The sequence below is a fragment of the Octodon degus genome, unplaced genomic scaffold (genome assembly GCF_000260255.1).
Source record: "Octodon degus isolate 3935 unplaced genomic scaffold, OctDeg1.0 scaffold00079, whole genome shotgun sequence".
Classification (NCBI taxonomy): Eukaryota; Metazoa; Chordata; class Mammalia; order Rodentia; family Octodontidae; genus Octodon; species Octodon degus.
This window is the reverse complement of record NW_004524655.1, coordinates 762,370-777,670: the sequence shown is the minus strand read 5'-3', so window position 1 is coordinate 777,670 and position 15,301 is coordinate 762,370.

Sequence of the window (15,301 nt, the reverse complement as noted above, 5' to 3'; positions counted from 1 at the left end):
ATGATTTTATTTTTATTTATTTATGTACTTATATATTTATGCATTTGGTACAAGGTCTCGCTACGCAGCTCGGATTCAGAGTGATCTTCCTGTTTTCAGCCTCCCCAGCACGGGATTACAGGCATGCGCTGCCATGCTCATACTCAGTGGCTGGCTCAGCATGCCCAGGGTGGGGCCTGAATGGCCTGTGGTGCTAGGAATCGAACCTTGGTCCCTGCGCTTCCCTGGGCAGGTGTTTAGTCCTCTGAGCTACCTCACTGACCTTTATACATGATTTTAACTAAACTGAAAAAAAACAATAGAGGAAACTGGCTGCTGCCCTCCAGTTTTTTCATTCTGCTTTTCTAAATAATAGTTATTGGGGCCAGGGAGATGGCTCAGTGGAATAAGCGCTTCCCTGGCAAGCACATGGGCCTGAGTTCAATTCCTGGTTCTGCCAAAAAAAAATTATAATAATAGTTATTGTCTGCAGAGTGTGGGCCACAAGCAGAGGTTGTACCAGTTGTTTTTAGATGTCTCATTCACCCTGACCTCAGCTTTGAGAAAAAGCATCCTTAGCCCCATTTTACAGGTATGTAAACTGAGGCTCTTGGTGGCAAATCTCTCAGCCAAGCTCACATACCTAATAGAGATGCCTTCAGACCAAAACTGTCTGTTTCCCAAAGTAAAGAATTAGAGCCTGACTCACTTTGACTCCAGCATGCTCCTCTTCTCCTTCCTACTCCCCAGCTTTTCCAGTCTCCTGCATCCATAAATTTCCATCTTATCGCGTACTACTTACAATTTAGTAAGTGGAAATAAAATCCTGGAAAAAGAGCAGCCAAGTCCAGCCTGAAGTGGGCCAACTGGTGCTAATGAAAACCCAGAGAGGATTGATGTGCTGGAATAATCAGCCATGGGGAAGGGGTGGGGGAGGTAGTGGAGATGACCCAGGTGTGTCCCAGAGTTTCCCGGGACACCGCCTGGGGACTCAGGGCTGCAGAGAGATTTGATGCCTACTCCTGTCCCTTTGTCCAGCTCCTGCCGCAGTTCCCATAAATCCTGGCAGGCTGCATCCCTGGAGCCAGCGTGAAGCCCTGAAAGCTAATGGGGTGTAAGAATCTGGCTTTGGAAGCGCTCCCTGCTCAGATCCGGATGTGGGGCCAAGGTCCTGGGAAGGAGCCCTTAAATACAGGCACTGGGGCTGTTACCAAGTTGCCTCTTACCTGAAGACTTTGCTTCTGCAGAGGGTGGCTTCGAAGATGTAAGTGCGTTCAGTCCTACTAGGGTAGTGCCCCAGGAAACACCAGGAATAATTTGTATTTTAGCAGATGGAACTGAGTGACGGCTAAGCCAGCAAATAGCTTTTGAGCACCATGACGTCCAAAGCAGGGCTCAAATGTGCATTACGTTCATAAAATTAACTTTGATTTTATTTTTCAAGTTAGAGGCAGAAAACACATCTCTTTCTCAGCCCTGGGCCGGGGAGATGGCTCAGTGGAATAAGCGCTTCCCTGGCAAGCACAAGGATCTGAGTTCAATCCCCGGTTCTGCCAAAAAAAGAAAAAAAAAAAAGTTAGTTAGTCTTTCTCAGCCCTCTTTCTGCTGCTTCTTCTAAGACTTTTTCAGCAGTGGCCCCACAAATACTTTTCTGGATAAATTCACTAGATGACTAATCCCATCTTATTCAAATAATGAGCTCTCAAACCATGCTGTGCGTAAGCACCCAGTTACCGAGATCCACATCCTGGTCTGTGAGATTATAGTTCCGTGACTTTTGCTGAGTGCCTCAACCTCTCTGCCTTGGTTTTCTTTCTTTTTTGTTTTTTGTTTTTTGGCGGAACCGGGGATTGAACTCAGACCCTTGTGTTTGCCAGGGAAGCACTTATTCTACCAAGCCATCTCCCTGGCCCCTCTGCCTTGGTTTTCTCATTTGTAAAATGGGGGTGACACTGGTATCTGCCTTAAAGTTTTCTCTGAGGTTTGCACATAATAAAGCGTCTAGGGGCTGGAGAGATGGCTCAGTGGTCTAAAGCACCTACTTGAAGCAAGCTTGGCAAAAGCACAGGGACCGCGGTTCGATCCCCCAGCACCACATGCCAGCCAGCCCCGCCCCCTGGTGGGCTGAGCTGGCCACACACACAATAAATAAATGTAATAAAAATAAATAAAAAAAAATAAAGCGTCTAGGGTTCTGTCAGGCACAGAGGAAAGGCTCCATGAAGCTGACCTGTGAAGGCACTGAGGAGCAGCTCTGCTTCTGTTCTTGTGCACTGTCGCATATTCTCCCCAGGACGGAACAAGTGATGGTGTTTTAGACCTTTCACTAGGGAAATTGCTGTGGAAGTGTTTCTCCCCGTCAGCAGGGTGACTTCCAACTTGCCATGTTGGGGAAGGGGAACGATGTTGAGATTCTCTGATCCTGGCCTCTTCAAAAGGGACAGACAAGAAGGTATTGTGTAACACAGTTGGAATTTCTGTTACTGCTCCATGTGCAGTGCGCGCGCGTGCGCGCGTGTGTGTGTGTGTGTGTGAGTGTGTGTGCATATGTGTGTGTACCTGCATATGTGTGCATTACCTTAGCAGCTGAAATAAATGTCTGAACCCCAGAATGTGGCCACTCTGTATGTCGCTAGACCTCACTGAGGGAGGAAATTTGCATTCAGCTTGAAAATATCTGTGGTCCTATTAAAAAGCTGGGTGTCATTTACACATCGAAAGCTGTGCTATGCACAAACTATAATCTGTTGACTTTGGAAACAGGTTCTTCTAGATAAAAATTCATGCCCTGTTGGATGTATGTCCAAACATTAAATTACTCAAATTAAATCTTAACTTGGCATAAAATGTTGGTGAGGCCTTTTGGAAGACGAGATTTCCCCTGCATTCTTCTGTGGTCGGGGTGGTGGCAGAGCGTGCGGTGCAGCTCACTGGGCTCTGTGTGTTAGGTGTGGTTGAAGGTTCCAGCACCTTTGAGACGGGACAGTGGCAGCTGAGCCCTTCCCTGGGGATACATTCTGAAAGGGACTTCATAGTTCTTGCAAAAAAACTACTGTGGACTTGGATGGTGAAAGGATCTTTTTTTTTTTTTTTTTTTTGTAATTAGCAATTAAACATATCCCTCCTCTTTACCAGGAAAATAAGCCAAAACAAATAGGAGAACAACATCCTAAATATGCTGTGTGTGTGTGGACTCCTCGGCGTAGTAACGTAAACACTAACTTTGTGGCATTTTTCTTTGTGCTTAGAAAAAGCTTGTTTAAATTTGGAAAAGTACATAGATCAGCATGTTAAATCCTACATACCCACACCCAGATAAACACATATTAACACGTGGTCATATTCATTTCAAGTTTTATTTTTAATAACAGAAACAAAATATTATCAAGTTTGAAGAGTTTTTTCCTCCTAGATGGCATCCTGCATTGGTTTATTTATTTATTTATTTATTTATTTATTTATTTCAGGGTCTCACTACCCCAGCTGTCATTCATAGTGGTCCCCCTGTTTTCAGCCTCCTGAGTGCTGGGATTACAGGCATGCACCACCACTCTCAGTTTCAGGGGCTGGCACGGTGTGCCCAGGGTTCTGGGGCCTGTACAGCTGAGGCTGCTGAGTGTTCTCCCCAACCCCTGTTGTTTGATTTTACATAGGTTCATAAATATGCAGCTGGAATATCAGTTAAATTTTTTCTGTCTAATCACTCCATGTACACAGAGACTACAAAGAAAGAAAAGCAGAGGATCAAAACATACAGCTGCGTTAGACCAACTGACAATTGCTTTCCTTAGACAGAGCTGTCTGGGTGCCTCACGCTTGAGGTCCCCGGGATAAACGGTGCACTCTTTCCTTACACGGTAGGCTATTGTGAAGAGACCTGGGTGAGGACTGAGTAAATTCTTAGAATTATTGAAAATAAAAGAGAAGAGGCTGAGATTGTAGCTCAACCCTAGAGCATATGCTTAGCCTAAGCAAGGCTGGGGTGCCATCTCCTACACCAAAAATACAAAGACAGAAAAGCCTGAAGAACATTTAAATACATTGTTGTCTATCGTTTAAGCCTGACAGGAGAGCTGGGAGCAGTGTCATATGCTTATAATCCCAGCGCTAAGGGAGGCTGAGGCAGGAAGATTACAAGTTTCAGTCCAGCCCTGAATGACTAAGTAAGATACTGTTTGAAAATTAAAAAAGAAGAAGAAAAAGAAGGAGGAGGAGGAGAAGGAGGAGGAGGAGGAGGAGAAGAGGAGGAGGAGGAGGAGGAGGAGAAGAGGAGGAAGAGGAAGAGGAGGAGGAGGAAGAGGAGGAGGAGGAAGAGGAGGAGGAGGAGGAGGAAGAGGAGGAGGAGGAAGAGGAGGAGGAAAGGGTCTGGGGATGTAACTATGATGACCCCCGGTCCATGCCCAATACTGGAAACAAAAAGATTGGACATGCAGAAACTGTTTTTCTACTCCATATATACCCAGACTATTGTAGAAATGTTCATCTAAACTTTTAAAATTAGTTTACTTTTTATTATTATTATCATTATTTTTGAAATTAGTTTATTTAGGAGAGAAAATGATAGCACTGTATTGTTGGTAGGATTTTCTCATTGATGATTCCACTTCAGGCTTACAGAAATACAAGGCTTTGTTTCCTATACATAAACAACTTTAGGTGGCAGAGAGACGGAAAATAGATACATTCCATCAAACAGTTGTTTGACAAACCCTTGGTTGCTTTCTGGGATTCCATTAGTTGCTTTCAAAATAACTTTCCTGGTCAAATCAGTATCTTTCCTTGGTCTAGGCGCTGCTGCCAAGACATTAAAACCCCAACTAGCTGTGCTTAACATTTCTTTAATCAGTTATCAGCTCAATTCAGCTTCTTTTTATGTCAAAAATAGCTTGCTGGGAGCTCGAACCCAGCCAGCTGGCCTCTCTTCAAACTGGTTTGTCTGAAGCCAGGCTGCACAGGAAATGCTCGGGCTTGGTCCTTGCTGGGACCCCTTGATGTCCACTGGACTGGATCCATTTTCCTTTGCTAATAAAGCCCCAGAATCCCGGGTGAAGACCTGATGAAAGATGCTGGCTGCTTCTGGTGGCAGGGAGACAGTGTGACGTGTCCCGGGGGAGCAGAACATGGAGCGGAACCTACGCAGTGGCTCAAACCCGCTGTTGCACCCAGGCTCTAAGGGTGCAGTGGCTGGTTCAGTTTTCCAAAGTTGGTGGTGCACAAATAACCTGGCTGGGGAGGGAGGGGGGTCAAAAGCAAGGAGAGTGACGGAATAAGTAATTTTTATTTGTGTAAATCAGCCAGGCATGGTGATGCATGGCTGTAATTCCAGCATTTGGGAGGCTGAGGCTGGAGGATTTCTTTGAGTTTGAGGCCAACCAGGACTACTTGATGAGCTCAAGGCCTGCATGAGCTACACTGTGAGATGTTGTTCCAAAATAAACCACCTCACCAAGAGAAGGAATATATTTGTGTAAATCAGCTGGAAACATAGGCATTTTCCAAAGACAAAGGGTATGAAGGAGAGTTAGCATGTTTTTCACTATAAGTGAGTACTTGTATCATACAAGGTAATTGTATGGCTTTGTCATTGTCATTAGTTGGAGATTAGAAGCAGTTTAAGGGGTCAGGGGTAGCAGCACCTATCTGCAATCCCAGCACTCTGGGAAGTGAAGGCAGAAAGGTCTCATGTTTGTGTCTAGCGCTGACAACTCAGGGACCTTGCTAGACCTTGCGTCAGCAAGTAGACAGACCAGTAAGAAGGTCCCAGGTTCAATGCCCCCGGCCACAAACAACAAATAATTGCAGGCTGAGGGATGAATGTGAGGGTGAGGGTGACCACAGGTGGGCTGTAGTGGCTTTGCCTTGTGTTGATAGAAATTTGGACATCACAGAGGTCGTTATTTCTTAAAACTCACTTAATTGGTTTTCATTTGGTCTTATCCAAGCACCATCTGTTCCATGTTTTCAAATTCATTTTTCTAAACCTGAGCATACCTTTAGCTTCACCTGAAGTTGGTAAGAGTTTTGTGGGCTTGTTTTTGTGTCAAATTTTTTTTCAATATGTATGTATGTATGTATGTATGTATGTATGTATTTGATACAGGGTCTTACTACATAGCTCAGACTCATAATGATCGTCCTGTCTCAGCCTCCCCAGCCCTGGGATTACAGGTGTGTACCAGCACACCTAGTCTCATTCGCAGGCTCAGTGTGCCCAGGGTTGGGGCCAGTGCGCATGTAGTGCCAGGGATCAAACCCTGATCCCTGCACTTGCCTAAGCAGACACTTGGTCCGCTGAGCTATCTCACTGCCCAAAAATTCCTATTTTGAAATCATGACCTGGAGCTGGGAGATAGCTCAGTAGAGTAAGCGCTTGCCTGGCAAGCACAGGGTCCTGAGTTCAATCCCAGGTACCGGAAAAAAAAAAAAAAGAAAAGAAAGAAATCATGACCCTCAGTAACTCAGAAGGCGATGTATTTAGAAGTAGGACCTTAGGACCAGGGAGATGGCTCAGTAGAATAAGTGCCTGCCTGTCAAGTGCAAGGACCTGAGTTCAATCCCCTGTTCTGCCAAAAAAAAAAAAAAAAAAAAAAAAAAAAAAAAAGAAGAAGAAGTAGGACCTTGAAAGAGGTAATTAATTAAGGCACCGAGAGAACTCTAGCGTGGGCCCTCATCCGATGGGATTTGTTTCCTTATAAGAGGAGGAGATTAGGACCCAAGGACATCCCAGGCAGGAGAGACCAGCCAGGAAGGGCTGTGTGCAAGATGAGGAGAGAGGCTCAGAAGGAACCAGGGCAAAAATAAGTTTACACTGCTGAAGCTGTCAGACTGTGGAGCTTTGTCACGGCAGCCCAAGGAACGAATGCAAAGTGTGCCGTGAGATAGGGTACAGCTTAGTGGTAGACTGCTTGCCTGGCAGGCCCTGGCTTCAATTTGCAGTACCATTAAGAGGGAAAAAACATCTAGCAAGACCGTGTAGCATCATAGTCTCTAGTCTCTGGCCTCTAGGTGGCTGGCTGTCACCAGGCTGGGAACAGGCTCATATTTAGATTCAAGTCTCAGATGACTACGCAAACCAGGTCTGTGGGACCCGGGTCTGAACAGAGCAATGGTTTGTTGATGCCTTCTTGGCAAATTCATGGAAATGTTGTCATCCAGAAATGTGGCCGTCATCTGGGAGAGCTGACTAATCCCTACGATTCTGTCTGACCCGTGGAAATGTTTAGGTAAGGGGTCTAGGACTCCAGGTAGTCTTCTTTTTGTTGAACCCAAGGCTTGCAGGCTACCTATGCACTCTACTACTGGGCTACATTCCTGGCTCCAGTACAGTCATTTTTATGAGACAAAAATATTCTAGGACTGGGGAGATCGCTCAGCTGTCTAAGTGCCTGCCTGGCAAGTGCAAGGATGCGGGTTTGATCCCAGGTACCGTGCCCCACCCTGGGGGCACCATGTGGGGCCACCAGAATTGGGTGTGGTGGTGGTGCATGCCTATTATCTCAATGCTGGTGAGGCTGAGACAGGAGGATCACTATGAGTCCAAGCTGTCTAGCAAGACCTTGTACCAAAGAAATAAATTTTTAAAAATATTCTAAAGAGCTTCCGACCCTGATTCATGGCTCAATGTACAGTTACTATTTGTCATATATCTTTAATGGCTTGTCAGGCCTAATAAATTAATGTTCACTTATGAATCTGTTCTCAGATACGGTGGCACCTTGATCCAAAAACTTAATTCTCTTCACAATTCTGGTTGCAAATCAAACTGAACAAGAACTGAAGCAAATTTGTCGCGTTAAGATCCACACTGAGGGGCTGGTGAGATGGCTCAGTGGTCTAAAGCACCTACTTAGAACAAGCTTAGCAAAGCACAGGGACCGTGGTTCAATCCCCCAGCACCACATGCCAGCCAGCCCTGCCCCCTGGTGGGCTGAGCTGGCCACACACACACACACACACACACACACACACACAAGATCCACATTGAACCTCACCATTGCATTTGATATGAATCTCATACAACTCCCTTTGTGACCAGAATCATGGTAAGCGTCGAGTTTGTGAGCTGAGGTGCCACCATACTCTGTCTCCAAGAATGTCTTGAGCCCCCACCGTCACTACCACACACCCACTCACACATTTCATCCATTCTTCAACTGGATTATTTGTAAAGTTTAGTGAATTCCAAACACGTTTCTTCATCACAATTACACATTATTCACTATTCACGTTGTTCCGATAGGCAATGGAGGCGGCTGGCTTGGTAAGGCCTGCAGTGTTATTTACGGTTCCTCAAGGGCCTGATTATGATGGAAACAGTGGTTTGTGAGGGCTAGAGGAGGAGGGTGATACTGCATGACCCAACGGGTGAGAACCAGGGCAGAGAGAGAAAAGAGGAAGCATGTTTCTAGCGAGGAAGAAAGCAGAGAGGAGTCAGACGCCACTGCGCTGTAGCCATCCGCTTGTGGGGCTGTGTCCCTGTCCAGCCCTCGTAGCCATCAAGAGAGCTGGGCCTTTCGGGTGTCTGCACACCGGCTGCCTGGCACGGTGCCCGCCACACTGTGATCATGGCAACAACTGGCAAGATCCACATGGTTCTCAGTGGACTTCATTTAACTGGCAAAAGCACAATTCTAGTTGGCTTACGGAGAAAAAGAAAGAAAGAAAGAAAGAAAGAAAGAAAGAAAGAAAGAAAGAAAGAAAGAAAGAAAGAGGTTATTGCTCATAAACTGGAGAAATCTAAGGGTGTGCTGTCTTCAGGCTTATTTAGATTAAAGGATCCCAACTATACCCCTTCATCCCCTGGTTCTATTTCTCTGTCTCCTTGGTTCATCATCAAACATGATCTCTGTCTCTCTGTGTCTGTCTGTCTGTCTGTCTCTCTCTCTCTCTCTCTCTCTCTCTCTCTCTCTCTCTCTCTCTCTCTCTCTCTCTCTCTCTCCTTCTCTCTCTCCCTCTCTGTCTCTCACACACATACACACAACTCACTTTTTAATGACTACCTAAGCTGAAGAAATTGTTTCGAAACACACTAGCATGTATTGACTAAAAACAAAGGACTTGTCCTGCATGTGCACAGCGCGATGACCCAGGATCAGAAATTCAGCACCGACTCAGCCCCACGACCCAATGCACAGGTGACATTTCAGTGCCGTCAGTTGGCCCGGCAGTGACCTCCACGGCCATTCCACCCCTTTGCACCCCCCACTTCAGAATCCCATTGAGAATCTTGCATTACATTGACTTGACATGTTATTCTCCCTAAATCTGGAAACTTCTTTTTGTCTTTCTTAGCCTGAATGTTTTGGAAGTATACAGTCCAGTTGTTCTAGGAAATATCCTTCTACTTGCATTTTTCTGATGTTTCCGTGGCACCTTCGTGAGGAACAGATTTAGTGCTCTGGAAGGCGACAGCTCTTTCCTAGATGCCTAACATGGGTTACTTCAAGCCTCCATGCAAAGGTCCTTGGAGTAAACCTATCAAGTCTCCGTGGCTACTGGCTCGTGGTTTCGTGGGGTTCGCTGGCCAAGTCTTTGAGAGCGGTTTTTCAAAGTCACGTGACTGTGACTAACATCCTCCAGGTCACAGCCCATGTCACACCAGCTTCAGCGGGACGCGTCTTCACAGATCTACTTAGAGATTTGGGTCATGCTTTCCGGATTTATTCAGGGCGCACCTCCCTGTAAAAGCGCAAGGGCCGGGGCCAGGGATTTAGCTCAGCACAGTGCCTGCCTAGCAATCTCGGGGTCCTGAGTTCGAAAGCTAGTGCTAAAAAATTAAAAATACACAAAGGCCCCTGGTTTCCTTCCTTTAACTCTTAATTATCAGACCATACCAGCCCACGTGAAGGGATTTCGTCTTCAAGTCCATACAATAATCAAGGCTTCCCTGCAGGGGGCGCTTGCCCAGGCCCACTGTGGCGGGTTCTACTGTGCTCCTTGCGTGGTTAGGTTCTCTTGGCAGCGCTAGAGACCTCGTGACGGCCTCACGCCGCAAGCGTGCTTCCAGCGAGCTACATCACGGCCCTATTTTTATTTCATTTTCTGATGTCGATTCTGGGTCCAGTTAGGTTACCTGACAGGGGAGATAACATGATCACGCAGTTGTCTGGGGTGGCCTCAAACTTACAGTTCTCCTGCCTCAACCTTCTGAGTTATGAAGTGATTGTTTATTAGATCAAATAACTTTTTTTTTTTTTTTTTTGAGATAGGGTCTTTTTACATAGTCCATGCGGACCTTGAACTCCTGATCCTCCTATGTCAACTTCTCAAGTGCTGGGGTTATAGGCATGCACTACCAGGCTCGGATCAAACACTTTTATCCCCTGAGCCTTAATCGCTTCTATCCATGAACATGGTACAATCCTAGTACGTATCTCATAGGTTGTGGATAAGTCTAAATTTGAGTAAGTGGAGCATTTGGTGGAATGTGTCAGACAGCGCCAGTCCTCATCTCTGCATCTCGAGATAGATGCCTGCGGGTGTACACAGGTATTTCTCTTTCCGAGTGTAAGTAGCTTCCAGTCTTCGCATCGCAGCTGAAGATCTGTAGAGAAAAAGCTCTAGCTGCTGGAGGTGATAGAGGGCGGAAGGGGGCTCTTCATCACTTGTAGCTTATCAGCAGGATGTAAGAATAAGAGCATCCTCCACTTTCGCCTTTCTGGCAATTGAACCCAGGGCCTTGCACGTGCTGGGCAAGTGCTCTACCACTGAGCGACAGCCCAGCCCATAGGACATGAAGTTATTGAGAGCACAGAACTCCTTTACTTTAATTACTTCTTTGACTTTACCATCAAGAAAAGTTCTGGGTGGGGCTGGGAGGTGGCTCAGTGGAATAAGCGCTTCCCTGGCAAGCGCAAGGGTCTGAGTTCAATCCCATGTTCCGCAAAAAAAAAAAAAAAAAAAAAAAGAAAGAAAGAAAAGTTCTGGACATATAATAGGCAGTCCGTATTTATTTAAATTCCAAGCCAATGCTTGGTAGCCCTGATAGTTTATTTTGGAGTAAGATAGGCTTCAAAAATTAAATTAATTCTAGGAATGGTTCCACACTATAGTTACTGATTTTTTCCAGTTAGTCCAGAGAAATGGGCAGAAAGGAGGCTCCGAGCCCTAGACCAGGGGGCATTTCTTTCAGGGCTAACAGGTGGGCTGCAGGGGTTAGGGAACAGTAGTGCCCCAGGCCCTGGCACGCTTGGTCCCAGGGCTCCTCAGTCGGCATGTGGCACGGCTCCACGTGGCCAGGTCCACTGTAAGCCTCACCTCTCACCTTTGTAATAGGCTTGCCTGGTGGCTGTTCACAGTGTAAGCTTTTCTGATGAAATAGTGGAGGCTGTGGGCGACAAACCTATTCAGGAACCTTCCCCCCAAAAAAAAGTCTCGAAGAATTTTTTCATGGATCATGTTTTCTTCCTCTGCACATGGCCCATGTAAAAGAAGAGCAGCAATTCCATCACATCTGGCAACCCTCTGCCAAGTGTCAAGTGAGCATCTCATTTAATCCTTTCAGTAGTCCCAGAAGCTAGGTGCTCTTACACCCATTTTACAGAAGAGGAAACTGAGGTCTAATCACTAACCTCCAGCCATCCAGCTCTGCTTGTCTATGTGCTCAGCCACAACGTAATAAGGCCCTGTCGTTATTGTGATTTATTTATTTATTTATTTATTTATTACATTCTATAGGGATTTAAAGCTTAGAATATCCATGGCTTTTTTTTTTTTTTTTTTTTTTTTTTGGTGGAACCCACGACTGAACTCAAGCCCTTGATCTTGCCAGGCAAGTGCTTATTCTACTGAGCTATCTCCCTGGGCACTCCTGTTGTTATTGTGAATCAGACTACAAAGCTCCTTCCCCACAGAACTCTTGCCCTGGGGATCCCATTCCTATCTCTGTTGCCTCACATCTTATATTGGGGATTTTTTTTTTTTTTTTTTTTTTTTTTTTTTTTTTTTGCAGAACCAGGGATTGAACTCAGGCCCTTGCGCTTACCAGGGAAGCGCTTATTCCACTGAGCCATCTCCCCGGTCCCTGCCCCACACCTTAAAAAGAGCAACAGGAGTGAGGCTGCTTGCTGGATGCCTGACTATTCCTTCTCCTCCATGTTAATGGAACAAGGCAGCCCGCGGGGAATGGGCCGGTGGTACCGCCGTACTGAGTATAGGAGTACTATGTGGTCTCAACCTTCCTGCCCACTCTGCCGGGCCACACAGATGGAAAGAGCTGTCACTGGTGCAAGTGCCCACCAGCTTGGGCCCTTGCTGCCCTACCCAGGCAGGGTTAATGACTTTCAGTGAGCAAGCAGACCCGGAAACGAAAGGGCCTTTTCCAGATTGCCCAGCCCTTAGGCTTGGTCTTGCTTTGAACTCCTGCACAGAACAGCTGTAGACCAGCCTGAGAGAGACCCCACACCCGCTGCTGCTCCCAGGCCCCCGGGGCATCCCTCGGTATACTGCATCTCAGTCTGTTTGATTTTCTTTTTAGGTGCATGAGAGGAGAAATGAGGGTCTCATGTAGAAACGGAGACTGACATTTGGACACTGTCCGTGTGGTCAGTGTGGGCGGAAAAGGTGTCTTTGGTTGCCCAAAGACAGGGAGTTGTTCTAGGGAAACCCCTGAGCACGCCGTGGACACAGTCCCAGCACGGTCGCCCTGTTTCTTCATGTGCCTTGAGAACTGGCTACTCCATGAGCTATAGGAAGGGGAGGAACAGCAGGCCCCAGCCGCTTCCTTGTCACATCTGCCCGGAGCCGCCTGCTGTGTCTGACCCTGCACCTGGCTTCTGGGCTTTGAGCTGCTGACGTACGTTGTGGTCACTTCACTATCTCCCTAACAGACTGAGGCCTGAGCAGGGATGTATGTGTAGCTCAGGGGTAGAACGCTTGCCTCGCATGTGCAAAGGCCCAGGGTTCAATACTGCAGGAAAGAGAAACCGAGGCTCGGAGAGCTTGTTAATCTATCCAGACCACAGACTGCACAACTCTCAATGCTCGGACTTGAACCCAGAGCTCTGGGCTCTCTATCCCATCCTATTCTTTCTCCTGTCTCTATGACAGCCACTCTCATTTCCCCTGCATGACTTCTATAGTTTTAATGCTTAATTTCCTTCCCCCCTTTTAACTTTTTTAACCAATTTTGCATGCTTGTACCTGGTAATCTGAACAACTTATTTGAAGACAACAATACACAGCATAACAACCACTGTAGAATTCCTATCATTTTGTTTAGGGAAAAAAAACCACCAACCCAAACACCTTTCTTTTTTCATGAAACCCTTGTTACAATTAAGAAGCTGAAGCTCAGAGAGAATACAGAACATATCCAGGGCCACCCTGCGCCAAGGTCTGGATTCTGAATATCGGCTCCAGGTGGTCTTCCTTCTACCACCTATTTCAGAAGTCCAGCCAGGTGGGGTCACCATCATGAGGTCTCTCCAGCCCCTAGCTGTGGATTTCAATAGTCCAGGCCCTGGAAATGTGCCCACACGTCTGGCCAAGCCCTGTGGCCAAGATGGCACCACCCTCCTGTTATGGGTTGACTGTGCTCCTCCCAAATTCATCTGTTGGAGTCCCAACGGCCAATGCTTCAGAGGGTGACCTCATTTGGAAATAAGGGCTTTATAGAGGTAATTATGCTAAATGAAGTCATTAGGATAGGCCTGAATCCAGCGTGACTGGTACCTTGTAAAAGGGAATGTTGGACCCAGAGAGGCACACGGGGAGCCCTTCACCGGGACGAAGGCGGAGATGGAGGCGGGGTGTCTGCGAGCCAAGGAGCACGGAGGATTCCAGCAGTCCCAGAAGCCTGGGCTGGGCCCGACTGTCTGTCAGAGCCCATGAAGCCAGGCTGGTGGGAACCTAGCCTGGAGACCCCTCGGTGCTGGGCATCTCTCCCCAGAAGTATGAGAGAATGCACTTGGTGCAGCCACCGGGCAGTGGTCACACTGGCTCCTCTGCTGACCAGGCATCCTGGGAGAAGCCAGGAAGCTGAATTCAACTTTCCCATAAGTGACAAGTCAAAGGGCATACCTGGTAGGGGTCAGGAGCCTCCCTGCTTGGGACACCAGCCTGGCTTTGCACTGGGGAATCTGGAAACAACCCTTACAAAACACGTTCTCAACACCCACGTGAATGCAGAGTGACTCTCTCACACACCTGAGGTGCACACACATGCTTACTTCTAGCTACAGGTTAAATATCAGATGCTGGTCTAGATCAATAGCTGCACCAAATGAATCACAATAGTTTGTCCTTAGGGATCATTTGTCTGGAACTTTTTTATTTTAAAGAAGAAAAAAAAATAACAGGAACAAAGACAAAAGCAAGGCTCCATAACACAATAAAAATGGTACAGAGTTTCAAAACAAGAACAGGAAACTAACAACGTTCTTTTCATGTATTATCTTTTTCAAAGCCACACAGAAATTCTATTGGGAGGTGCAATTATTATCCATTTTTTGCAAGTGAAATAACTGAGCCCTAGGGCTATCTGGCTGCTTGACTGTCTGGACAAGCTGTCCTCTGTGGTGACAAGATGATGACTGGTAGTGTTATGCTTTCCAGCCTTAAAATTCTAGTACCAGTAGAGAAAGAGGAAGGATGCTCTTCTCAATTCTGGCCAAAGTCCCATGGTAATATCTGATTGGACAGAATTTGGACACATGCACACTGTTGAACCAATCATTGAAAGTGGGAAGTGGGATATGCTAATTGAGCATCCCCTGGGTAATGAGAGGGGAGGGAGGGGAAATCAGGGTGCTACGCTGAAGGAGGAAGCACACGTAGTCTACTCCAGCTTCACACATGTGAACTGTGGCCGTCATGATGCCACATAACTAATAACCACCATCCCAGAAGCTTAGAACAATACACATTCATTTTTTCTATGAGTCTATGGGTTGGCTGGATGGGTCAGGTATCTGTGGTCAGCTACAGGGTAGGGGCAGGGGACCAGTGGCTTTGCTGATCTGAGCTGGGCTTTAGCTGGGACAACTGGGTAGATCCTCCGTGTGCTTCATCCTGCAGCCCGCAGCCCAGGTCCCCACGGAGGAGGCAGTGGGGTAACCCATGACCAGACCAAACCACAGAGGCATGTCTAGAATCACTGTGGGAGGGGTGGATGCAACACTGGGCTGCTAGGTGGGGTGTGGCGGGGCATGCCGGTGAGTCCAGCTACTCAGGAGGCTGAGGCAGGAGCATGCCAAGTGCGAGGCCAGGCTAGGCAATTTGGGGAGATCCTGTCTCAAAATAAAACAACAAAGTAAGTAAAATAAAGTAATAAAATGAAAGCACACTGGAAATGAGGGCTGTGCACCACTAGCAGAGGCACTGA